The sequence below is a fragment of the Hyla sarda genome, unplaced genomic scaffold, assembly GCF_029499605.1.
Source record: "Hyla sarda isolate aHylSar1 unplaced genomic scaffold, aHylSar1.hap1 scaffold_2118, whole genome shotgun sequence".
Lineage (NCBI taxonomy): Eukaryota > Metazoa > Chordata > Amphibia > Anura > Hylidae > Hyla > Hyla sarda.
The window spans coordinates 38,114-52,018 of record NW_026608783.1 but is presented as its reverse complement, the minus strand read 5'-3'; positions in this window follow the sequence as shown (position 1 = coordinate 52,018).

Sequence of the window (13,905 nt, the reverse complement as noted above, 5' to 3'; positions counted from 1 at the left end):
CCTATTTCTTGTTCTGGAATGCTCGGTAGTTTTATATCTTTCCAAATAATTAACTATTTGTGATCGGCTCACTTCCGATTCAGAACTGTACAATTTACTAAAGTAGCTTTCGAATTCTTTTAATATTTCTACGGGGTCATTTTTGATTTCCCCCTTCATATTTTTCACTGCTTGGATAGATTTATTTCCCTGTTGATTTCATTATTAAAGCCATTAATCTTTTATTTGGCTTACCCGCCTCCATAAATTTATCTTGTCCTTTAAAGGACATCTGCAGCGTTATAAACACTTATCCCCTATCTTGAGGATAAGGAATAAGTGTTTGATCGCGGGAGGTCCGAACGCTGGGGCCCCCGGCGATCTCCTGTACGAGGCCGCAGCTGTCCCGTGCAGGGGGCGTGCCAGCCGCAGCATGACGTTGCGGCCGGCACGCCTCCTCCATACATCTCTATGGGAGAGGTGGGGAGGCAGCATTCGTGCCTCCCCGCATCCCCCATAGAACTGTATGGGGACGGGGAGGAGACGGGACGACACTGTCGACCTAGACGCTACGTCACCATGGGTGCTAATGCCAGCGCCCCGTTAGGGAGATCGAGGGGGGTCCCAGCGGTCGGACCCTCCGCGATCAAACACTTATCCCCTATCCTGTGTAATTCCGCTGCAGTTGTCCTTTAAAGAATGCTATGTTACAACTTTTTTCCATTAGATAAGTTTCTAGTTTTACTTGCTTATTTTCCCAGTCCTTTTTGTTAGCCTCACTCTGCTCTAATATAAATTTATTTTTTGCCTCCGTTATATCTTGTATTCATTCCTTTTCCTTTTTAGTGTACTCTTTTTTCCCAATAGCATACATAATTTCTCCTCTTTGGCGGTATTCCAAACTATATGGTCTGCGGCTGAATCCCAATTTCTTTGAAAAAATTCTATTAGATTTTGTTTAATAGTGTTATTATTGGAGGTGCACCTAAATGGAAATTTCAGAACCGAAACGAAACCGAAATAAAAAAAAATGTCCGGCCGAAACCGGTACCGAAAATGACTTCTCCCCGTCTTCTGGTAAAATGCAGCGCTCCGCTCATTAGATTAGATTCCCCCACATTAGATTGCCAGTTCCCCCACATTAGGTCGGGAGTTCCCCCACATTAGTAGGCAGCTCCCCCACAATAGTAGGCAGCTCCCCCACAATAGTAGGCAGCTCCCCCACAATAGTAGGCAGCTCCCCCGCAATAGTAGGCAGCTCCCCCACAATAGTAGGCAGCTCCCCCGCAATAGTAGGCAGCTCCCCCGCAATAGTAGGCAGCTCCCCCACAACAGTAGGCAGCTCCCCCACAACAGTAGGCAGGTTCCCAAATTAGGTCAGCATTTCCCCCACAATAGTAGGCAGGTTCCCACACAATATTAGGCAGCTCCCCCCAACAATATTAGGCAGCTCCCCCCCACATTAGGTCAGCAGTTCCCCCACAATAGTAGGCAGGTTCCCACAATAGTAGGCAGCTCCCCCACATTAGGTCAGCATTTCCCCCACAATAGTAGGCAGCTCCCCCCAACAATAGTAGGTAGTTCCCACACAATATTAGGCAGCTCCCCCCCACATTAGGTCAGCAGTTCCCCCACAATAGTAGGCAGGTTCCCCACAATAGTAGGCAGTTCCCCCACAATATTAGGCAGCTCCCCCCACATTTGTAGGCAGCTCCCCCCACAATATCAGGCAGCTCCCCCCCAACAATATTAGGCAGCTCCCTCCCCCCCACAATATTAGGCAGCTCCCCCCCCACAATATTAGGCAGCTCCCCCCCAACAATATTAGGCAGCTCCCTCCCCCCCACAATATTAGGCAGCTCCCCCCCCCAACAATATTAGGCAGCTCCCCCCCACATTAGGTCAGCAGTTCCCCCACAATAGTAGGCAGGTTCCTCACAATAGTAGGCAGCTCCCCCACATTAGGTCAGCATTTCCCCCACAATAGTAGGCAGCTCCCCCCAACAATAGTAGGTAGTTCCCACACAATATTAGGCAGCTCCCCCCCACATTAGGTCAGCAGTTCCCCCACAATAGTAGGCAAGTTCCCCACAATAGTAGGCAGTTCCCCCACAATATTAGGCAGCTCCCCCCACATTTGTAGGCAGCTCCCCCCCACAATATCAGGCAGCTCCCCCCAACAATATTAGGCAGCTCCCCCCACCAATATTAGGCAGCTCCCCCCCCCACAATAGTAGGCACCTCCCCCCCCACAATATTAGGCAGCTCCCCCCCCCAATATTAGGCAGCTCCCCCCCCAACAATATTAGGCAGCTCCCTCCCCCCCACAATATTAGGCAGCTCCCCCCCCCCCCACAATATTAGGCAGCTCACCTCCCCACAATATTAGGCAGCTCCCCCCCACAATATTAGGCAGCTCCCCCCCCACAATATTAGGCAGCTCTCCCCCCCCCACAATATTAGGCAGCTCTCCCCCCCCCACAATATTAGGCAGCTCTCCCCCCCCCCCCCACAATATTAGGCAGCTCCCCCCCAACAATATTAGGCAGCTCCCTCCCCCCCACAATATTAGGCAGCTCCCTCCCCACACAATATTAGGCAGCTCCCCCCCCCCCCACAATATTAGGCAGCTCCCCCCCCCCCCACAATATTAGGCAGCTCCCCCCCCCCCACAATATTAGGCAGCTCCCCCCCCACAATATTAGGCAGCTCCCCACAATATTAGGCAGCTCCCCCCCCACAATATTAGACAGCTCCCCCCAACAATATTAGGCAGCTCCCCCCCCCACAATATTAGGCAGCTCCCCCCACATTTGTAGGCAGCTCCCCCCCACATTAGGTCAGCAGTTCCCCCACCCCACAGACATACAGCTTCCAGCCATATACAGTGTATGGCTGGAGGCTGTATGTCTGTACTGCTGCCCCCACAGTGTTCCGGTCACCGCTCCTCCGGCCCGGAGTCACATCTACTGCTATGGCCTATGGACCATAGCAGTAGGTGCCGGGACCGGGGGAGCGGTGACCGGAACACTGAAGAAGATGACACGGTCACTTACTTACTAGGCCTCGGCCAGCGCGCGTTCTCCCGCGACGATCCTGCGGTCCTCCTGCGTCTCTATGGTTGTACGCACGGGACATCAGTGACGTCCCGTGCGTACGACCATAGAGGCGGAGAAGCGAAGGACCGAAGGAGGATCGTGGGAGGACGCCGGGGAATGGTGAGTGACTGGCGGACATCCTTATGTCCTGAAAAGATTTTTCGGGACACAGGGATGTCCGGGATAGGATTAGGAATACTTCTTTTTATGTGCCCGGGCCGGCTCCTGTGTGTGGCTGCAGGCGGGGGCCGACCAGAGCATATAAAAACTAATACTGTGTACTAAAAACCAGGGGGCCTCCAGCTGTTGTGAAACTACAACTCCCAGCATGCCCGGACAGACTTTGCCGGTCTGGGCATGCTGGGAGTTGTAGTTTCACAACAGCTGGAGGCCCCCTGGTTTTTAGTATACAGTATTAGGTTTTATATGCTCTGGCCGGCCCCCGCCTGCAGCCACACACGGGAGCCGGCCCGGGCACATAAAAAGAAGTATTCCTAATCCTATCCCGGAGAGCGCACCCCCCCCCCCCCCCCAGATGTTGCGGCCGGCCCCCCCCTGCACCCCCCACGAGTGCCTCTGCCACTGGCAGTGTTTGTAACTTGTGCTGTGGGTGGGCAGGGGAGGTGGTCATTATCGGCACATTTTTTGTTGTTTCGGCATTTTGCCGAAATAGCTATTTTCGGCCGATATGTATCGGCCGACGATATATCGGTGCATCCCTAGTTATTATCTATCAGTTTTAACCAGTGTGCATTAATTCTACCGCTATTCTGACAATTTGGTGTTCCTGTTTCTAATTCTATGTGCAGCATAGAGGGGTCCGAGACATATCTTGAGCCATAATAGATTCATTTTAATTTATTACAGGCGAGTTCGTCGCTCAGACATATATCTATACGAGACATAGTCCTGCTGGTTTTATTCCAGCAGGAGTATATTTTCCTGTCTGGGTTGCGTGCGCGCCAGATGTCTATTAGGCCCATTTCCTCACAGAATTTACTCAAACTGGTTTGATTACTTCTAATATTTCTTTTTTCTATTCTTAACCGATCCTTGTTTTCATCAAATACACAGTTCATATCCCCTACTATATATAATGGACATTTTTCCTTTATGTGCCAGAATCTCAATATAGTTTGTCATACACAGGATGAGTAAGGTGGTGGAATATACACAAATCCTAACATACATACAGATTTACCCAAATACCCAAATAATATTACATATCTCCCTTCTGTGTCTATTACTTTGTCTATTAACTCCCATTCAACTCTATGATGAAACATAACCGATACTCCCCTAGAATTATTCGTAAAAACGGAGTGATAGTAGTGTGAGAAATATTATTTTTTTTTACCCCATCCAAAGTATCTTGTGTTAAATGTGTCTCTGTAAAACATATGATACCAGGTACCGTATTTTTTGCCGTATAAGACGCACTTTTTCTTCCCCAAAACTGGGGGGAAAAAGTCGGTGCGTCTTATACGGCGAATACACCCCTATCGCGGCGGTCCCTGCGGCCATCAACGGCCGGGACCCGCGGCTAATACAGGACATCACCGATCGCGGTGATGCCCTGTATTAACCCTTCAGACGCGGCGATCAAAGCTGACCGCTGCGTCTGAAGGGAAAGTGACACTAACCCGGCTGTTCAGTCGGGCTGTTCGGGACCGCCGCGATTTCACCGCGGCGGTCCCGAACAGCCCGACTGAATAGCCGGGTTAGTGCTTACAGGCAGGGGCGGACACAGACAACAGAGGGCCCCTGTGCAAAGAATGTGCCTGGGCCCCCCCCCCCCCCCAAAAAAAAAAAGTAATATGCCATAAAATTGCACTGCAACTCACATTAATCTGCATTAGATAGGCAGCAGTTCCCCCACATTAGGTAGCATAGATTCCCCACATTAGGTAGCATATATTCCCCACATTAGGTAGCATTGCATAGTTTCCCCACATTAGGTAACATAGCATAATTTCCCCACATTAGGTAGCGTAGCATATATTCCCCACATTAGGTAGCGCAGCATATATTCCCCACATTAGGTAGCGTAGCATAGATTCCCTACATTAGGTAGCGTAGCCCCACATTAGGTAGCGTAGCATAGCATATATTCCCCACATTAGGTAGCATGGCATAGATTCCCCACATTAGGTAGCGTAGCATATATTCCCCACATTAGGTAGTGTAGCAAAGATTCCCCACATTAGGTATCATAGCATATATTCCCCACATTAGGTAGCATAGATTCCCCACATTAGGTAGCATAGCATATATTCCCCACATTAGGTAGCATAGATTCCCCACATTAGGTAGCATAGCATATATTCCCCACATTAGGTAGCATAGATTCCCCACATAAGGTAGCGTAGCATAACCCCAACAAACAAACACACACACACACACTCTCACTCACCCACACACTCTTACCTGGCCTGCACTACTTACATTTGCCCATGGGGACTTCCTGGCAGAGGTGCGCGCTATAAGTGACATCATCGCACGCTCTGCGCTGGACGTCAGCGTCCAGGTGCTTGCGATGACGTCACTCACTGCACGCACCTCAGCCAGGAAGTCCCCATGGGCAGATGTAAGTAGCAGTTTAGTGACTGGGCAAGACTGGTTTCCCTGTCATATGTGCACTGGCAGGGCTGCCATCAGAAATTTCGGGGCCCCTTACACAACTCAAGGCCTGAGACCCCCACCGATCACCTCGGTTGAAGTGGTTCTCCAGCTGTTGGAAAGCTAAAACACCCATCATGTCTGGAGAGCATCAGGCAATGGGAGTTGTAGCTTTGTAACAGCTGAAGAGACACAGATTGGACACAGTTTTACCCATCATCACTGCAGAACTTACAAGTGACTACAGCTCTGATGGGACAGTCATAAGAACACACAATGATGTCAGTGACCTGAGTGACGTCTTCTTTTCTTCATCTCGTCCAGAGACCAGGTCTTCCCCCAGCTCCATCTTCTCTGCAGAGTCTGACATGCAGACATCATTGGCTCCTCACTGTCAGCAGATCCTCATCCTCTGCATGAAGACAGTAATCATTATAACCTTGCCAGAAAGTGTAACCTAAATAAAATACTGCCCCACACTGTACCCTGAATATAATACTACTATACACTGTACCCACTAAATATAATACTGCCACACACTGTACCCTGAATATAATCCTGCCACACACTGTACCCTGAATATAATCCTGCCACACACTGTACCATGAATAGCATACTGCCATACACTGTACCCACTAAATATAATACTGCTATTCACTGTACCCACTAAATATAATACTGCCCCACACAGTACCCTAAATAAAATACTGTCACACACTATACCCTAAATAAAATACTGCCCCACACTGTACCCTAAATATAATATTGCCAGACACTGTAACCTGAATACAATACTGCTGTACACTGTACCCACTAAATATAATACTGCTATACACTGTATCCACTAAATATAATCCTGCTACACACTGTAACCTGAATATAATACTGCCACACACTGTACTCCTAATATAATACTGCCACACATTGTACCCACTAAATATAATATTGCCACACACTGTACCCTGAATATAATACTGCTATACACTGTACCCTGAATATAATAATACTATACACTGTACCCTGAATACTGCTACACACTGTGCCCACTAAATATAATCCTGCCACACACCGTACCCTGAATATAATAATGCTATACACTGTAACCTGAGTATAATACTGCTATACACTGTACCCACTAAATATAATCCTGCCACACACTGTACCCTGAATATAATACTGCTATACACTGTACCCACTAAATATAATCCTGCCACACACTATACCCACTAAATATAATACCTCTTATCCTCTGTGTCCTCATCATTCCTCATCGCCCCCATAACCCCTGCCAAACCTCTCCTCAACACTACTATAACCACCCCCAGGCACCTCTCATCACTACTATAACCCCCCCCCCACACCTCTCCTCATCACTACTATAACCCCCGCACCTCTCCTCATCACTACTATAACCCCCCCACACACCTCTCCTCATCACTACTATAACCCCCCCCCACACACCTCTCCTCATCACTACTATAACCCCCGCACCTCTCCTCATCACTATTATAACCCCCGCACCTCTCCTCATCACTATTATAACCCCCGCACCTCTCCTCATCACTATTATAATGCCCCCTGCATATCTCACCACCCCCATAACAACCCCCTGCACCTCTCTTCACCCCCATAACACCCTCCTGCACCTCTTATCACCCCCATAACCCCCCCTGCACCTCTCATCACCCCATAACACCCCCCCCTCATCACCCCCATAACACCCCCTGCATCTCTCATCACTCCCATAACACCCCCTGCATCTCTCATCACCCCCATAACACCCCCTGCATCTCTCATCACCCCCATAACCCCCCTGCACCTCTTATCACCCCCATAACCTCCCCATGCACCTTTCATCCCCCCATAACACCCCCTGCACCTCTCATCCCCACCATAACACCCCCCTGCACCTCTCATTACCCCCATAACCCCCCCTGCATCTCTCATCACCCCCATAACCCCCCTGCACCTCTCATCACCCCCATAACCTCCCCATGCACCTTTCATCCCCCCATAACACCCCCTGCACCTCTCATCCCCCCCATAACACCCCCCTGCACCTCTCATTACCCCCATAACCCCCCCTGCATCTCCCATCACCCCCATAACCCCCCTGCACCTCTCATCACCCCCATAACCTCCCCATGCACCTTTCATCCCCCCCATAACACCCCCTGCACCTCTCATCCCCCCCCATAACACCCCCTGCACCTCTCATTACCCCCATAACCCCCTGCACCTCTCATCACCCCCATAACCTCCCCATGCACCTTTCATCCCCCCATAACACCCCCTGCACCTCTCATCCCCCCATAACACCCCCTGCACCTCTCATTACCCCCATAACCCCCCCCCCCCTCTCATCACCCCTATAACACCCCAAGCACCAGTTCCCCTGCACCTCTCATCACCATTGTAGTCTGCAAACAACATAGCCCCCATCCAACCCCCCCCCCGTTAACTCACCCTGCCGGGGTTCGGTGCAGCTGCTGCTCCTGTCAGAGTGTCACTGCATGGGGAGGATCCGTCGGGAGGCTGCTGGACTGGAGATCGCGCCGGGACAGGTCAGGTGACTGGAGTAGACGTGCGTGCCTGCGCGGGGCACGTCGACTCCCATCAGCCCCTGGCCTGTCCGGCCCTGCCGTACTTCTTAAGGGGCCCGCGCCCTAGAAAGAGCGGGCCTCATAGTCCTGCGGGCCCCCCAGACTATGAGGCCCGGTCATAGTTCTGACGGGTACCCAGCCAGGAGTCAGTGAGTGACAGTCGCAGTCACTCACTGACTAGCCGGAAAAAAAAAAGTACAGGGACGTCCGGGCCTCCCTGAAGCTCCGGGCCCCATACAAGTGTATGGGTTTACCCCCTGATGGCGGCCCTGTGCACTGGGTCCGATGGTAGGACCGGCCCAGCGTGTGAGGGCGGGCCGGGCCCCCTCCCACGCTGGGCCCCTGTGCAGCTGAACCGGCTGCACAGGCGATATGTCCGCCCCTGCTTACAGGACACCGGGAGGGACCTTACCTGCCTCCTTGGTGTCTGCTCCGTGCCGGGATCCCCTCTATGGCCGGCGCTCTCCTTCCTCGTCATCACGTCGTCGCGTACGTACGTCGGCGTGCGTAACGACGTGATGGCGGCGACGGAGAGCGAGGATACCCGGCCGGCAGCAGAGACGTTCCGGAACGACGGGGACACGGTGACAGCGATGGAGCAACATCCAGGGCAGCGGTGACGGGTCCGGAGTGGCGGGGACACGTGAGTATTACCTCCTCCTGCAGTGGTCTTCAATCTGCGGACCTCCAGATGTTGTAAAACTACAACTCCCAGCATGCCCGGACAGCCAACGGCTGTCCGGGCATGCTGGGAGTTGAAGTTTTGCAACATCTGGAGGACCGCAGGTTGAAGACAACTATTGGGTTCAAAATCTTTATTTTTTAAGATTTTGCCCCTAAAAATTGGGTGCGTCTTATACGCCAGCGCGTCCTATAGGACGAAAAATACGGTAAGTGCTTTTTTTATAGCATCAAATAAAACTATCCTTTTGTGAGTGTCTCCTAAACCCCTTACGTTCCAAACTAATATACTTGTGCTCATCCTTTATTTTTATATTTTTCTTCTGGTCTATTCCTGATAGCGAAGGGGAAAAGAAAGAACAGAGAGCAAAAAAAATAAAATAAAAATGTATTCTATTAACCCCTTAATGACCAAGACCATTTTCACCTCAAGAACCAGGCCAATTTTATTTTAGCGTTTTTGTTTTTTCCTCCTCGCCTTCTAAAATCCATAACTCCTTTATATTTCCATGTTTTTTGCGTGACCAATTGTACTTTGTAATGAAACCTCTCATTTTACCATAAAATGTATGGCGGACCCAAAAAAAACTTTTTTTTTAGGGAGGAAATTTAAGTGAAAACCAAAATTTTGCACATTTTGGAGGGTTTTGTTTTCACACTGTACACTTTACGGTAAAAATTATAGGTGTTCTTTATTCTGTGGGTCAATACGATTAAAATGATACCCATGGCTAGATACTTTTATATTTTTGTACCGCTTAAAAAAAAATCTAAAACTTTTTGTACAAAATCAGTAATCTAAAATCGCCCTATTTTGACCATCTATAACTTTTTCATTTTTCCGTATATAGGGCGGTATGAGGGCTCATTTTTTGCGACGTCATCTTTATTTTTTAGATACACATTTGCATATATAAAACTTTTAGGTCATTTTTTATAAAAAAAAATTTTAATAAAATGTGACAAAAGCAGGATTTGATAAAATTTTTTACGTTTACGCCATTCATTGTATGGGATCATTAACATTATATTTTGATAGTTCGGACATTTACGCACGCGGCGATACCAAATATGTTTATTAAAAAAAAAAATACGCTTTTTGGGGGACAATTTAAATTTTTATTGGGGGAGGGGATTTCTCACTTTTTTTTACTTTTTATTTTTACATTTTTCAACTTTTTTTTTTTTTTACACTTTTTTTTACACATCGTTTGATTGCTAATACTGTGCAGTGCTATGCATAGGACACAGCACTCCTCAGTATTATCGGTGATTTTCTGCTCGATCGCAGACCAGAGCAGAAGACCCCGGGAGACAGACGGAGCTAGGTAAGGGGACCTCCGGCTGTCATGCTGGATGATCGGATCCCCGCAGCAGCGCTGCGGGCAATCCGATCATCCAATCAAAGTGCCGCAATGCCACAGATGCCGTGATCTGTATTGATCACGGCATCGGAGGGGTTAATGGCGGAAATCCGCGCGATCGCGGATGTCGGCCATTACCGGCGGGTCCCCTGCTGCTGCTAGCAGCCGGAACCTGCCGTGTATGACGCGAGAACCCTTCCGATGCTCGCGGTCATACACAGGACATAAATGTACGTCCTGGTGCGGGAAGTCTCGCCAAACCAGGACGTACATTTACGTCCGTGGTCATTAAAGGGTTAAAGCACATGAGCCCATTCCATCTACCATATTTGCCTGTGGAAGCTTTTCCTTTTTTTTTAAACCCTCCCTCCTCCCCCCTCCAACCCCAAGTTGACCTGTCCCTAATTTCGACAAGTCCCTAACCTAGCATGTCCCCTCCACCACTTCCCAACAACTAGATTCCTATCTTCTGTTACCCAGCCGTTTTCAAACCTTGATTATCCATCCAATTTGATACTTCTTCAGGGTTTTTAAAAAGTTAACTGTTTCGTTAAAGACAACTTTCAATTTGGCTGGGAACATTAATGAGAATTTCACCCCATTTAAGTGTAGTCTTTTTTTAACATTTTTATAAGCCATGCGTTTTCTTTGTGTTTCATATGAGTAGTCTGGGAACACCATAATCTTATTATTACTATTCGTAACGTTATTTTTTTTCCCTCAGAGTATGTAAAAAAAATTCTCTGTCCCCTTCATTGCGCAGTTTCAATATTAGAGCTCTTGGGCGATTGCCCGGTGGTAACGGTCGCAGGGGTACCCGGTGTGCTCTCTCAACTCCAAATGTGGGGGATAAATTATCCTCCCCACATTCGTCCCTTAACCATTTCTGAGTGAATTCAACTGGGTCCCTGCCCTCCGCTCCCTCCGGAAAGCCCACCATTCTAAGATTTCCTCTTCTGGCCCTATCCTTCATCTCTGTAACTTTCTGGGACAGAGTTGTTATCCTTCTGCAGGGCATCTACTTTCTTTTTTAAATCAATAGTTTCATCCTGTAGGTCAGATATCCGCTCCTCCATCTCACCACATCTTTCATTAAGTTTCCTCATCTCATCTTTAATGAGAGTTATATCTGTCCCAATGCTTCCTATCTGGGAAACTAGACCCTCAACTGTGGAATTACATTTACCCATTGCGTCGAACAACATTTTTAAAGTAATTGTGTTCCCCTCCTCCTCTTCCTTCCACAGAGCTTCTCTAGATCCCGGTCTATCCGGTTTATTCCTTTGGGACACTGATGGTGATGACATATATCTGTCCAGTCTACCCTTACTCTCTTTTATAGGACTTACAGATCTTCTTTTTGGAGCCATTCTTTTTTTTTTTTTTTATCTTTTACTAGGGTGTGGTTTTACCAGATTTTGTTAATGTACCCCCAGTTCAGTTCTGACCGATATATATCTATCTAACACACAGCCAATTTAACGTGTGCACAAGCAACCGCATTAATAAGGGCACCACCGATCCAGTGTTCTGTGGGTCCAGGGTATAGTGTATAATATTTATGTCCTCATTAACTATTAAACACTGCAGTTTCTGGACCCTTACTATGAGAGGGTCAACGTTCAGAGTTACTTTTGCCACCTTACAACTGCTTCAGACGCTTATGACACCAGTCCCCCACAGAACATAACTCCTTGAAGTCCTCAGAGTATGGATTGTGATAATTATGTCCTTTTAAGTTTGTTCAACACATACAGTTTCTGAGACCACAGTGTGAGGGTACTCAACATTTAACGTTACTTATGATAAGATACAACTGCTTCAGATGCTTATCGCTTATGACCCCCACAGTGCTTATATCTTATACTTTAGATGCTCTTGCCAAATGGCCTCTGTTCACACAGACTTTTGGGTCATCAGAATAATTATGAACTGCAGTTAATCCTTCTAAGAATTTATATGGAACGGTCTCACCCATCCAGGATGCAGCAGGACTCCTCCGGGCTGCAGCGTTCTCCTTGCCTTATCCCTCTGTTTCTCTTGTCACATAGTTCACTTATAGCTCCCAGCCCGGTCAAAGTCTGCAGATGCCAGCATTTAGCTACATCTAGTCCATATCAGACTGTGTATCAAACATTACTTTCATGCTGCCCATCCTAGTATTGCACGGCATCCTACAAATAAGAGCGCCTTTACAGTCCATTAAAAACATAACATTTAGCCCATTTGCCAGTTCCATAGCGCATAGTCACTTACAATCTGCGCTGGCCGACTTGCTCCATCCCGGATGGAGAACACACGCCGAGCTCCAGACTCCTTCCGGGTTAACCCTGTCACTAAAGGGTTAATGGTAGGCATTAACATGATCGCTGATGTCCACCATTAGCAGCAGGTCCCTGGATGCTGATAGCAGCCGGGACTGGTGGTCTATGAAGTGTGCACAGCTCCTGCACTGTCTTCATAGATTGTACACTTTGCAGGGCATAATTGTATAGACAAACGTCCGAAGCTCCTAAGCTCGTTTTAAATAGACTCAATGTGCTTAACAAAAAAAAAAAAAGAAAAATGTAAACTTTCTGTGTGTGTAACCAACTTACCTTGACAGAGTCATGTGACTCATTAGTGGTATAGAGTATAAATGAGGAGCCAGTGTCCTGAATTTAGTGTTATCACTGTCTAATACTTTTTGCTGCAGCAGTTTCACAGGACAGGTTCCACTCCAAACAAGCCTCACCATAATCGACCAAAGTAGTTGAATGCACATGCTCAGCATCATAGCCAGAGGAGTTCTTTAGGAAATAGACATATTCCAACATGATAATGGCAGTATTCCAACATGATAACAACCCAAAACATTAAAAAAAAATACCAAACACCAAAATACTGATTTTTAAATCACATCATATACTGTATTAGATTTTTTTTTATCAAAAGTCCCATCAGAACAAAAAAAAACCAATGAAAACTATAGATCAGGCTGCAAAATAAATGACCATCATAAATCCCTGTATACGGAAAACTAAAGAAGTTATGGAAATCAGAAAAAGACAATTTTAGGCATACATTTTGTTTTTAAAAAAGTTGACTTTTTTTAATGTACTGTAATAGAAAAACTATATAAATAATTGCATGCAAAATATCGCATTAACCCACAGAATACAGAGAACATGCACTGCATAAACACAAAACCCCCCAAAAAGTTGCAAAATTGTGTTTTTTCTTATCAATCCCCCCCCCCCACAAATAATATAATCCCCCCCCCATTTCAAAAGTGGCCACAAAAGAGAAAGAAGCTGTGGGCGGATGGGTTGCCGTGGCAGCCAGAGGCTTAAAACTGTGCATTCATGATACCTCAGACCTATGACTTATTAGAATAAGTGGAATTCCTACATCCCAATATGATAGATGCTGAAGATGGAACCTCATTTTATGCCTCTAATTTGGTCATGTACCAGAATTTGTGCCTTTTGGACAGCTATAACTTCTTTTTGAGGAGGTTTGATCTCCAGAGCCAGAGACCTATGGAGTCTCCCTGTTGGGTCTTCTCGATGAGGAGCAGAG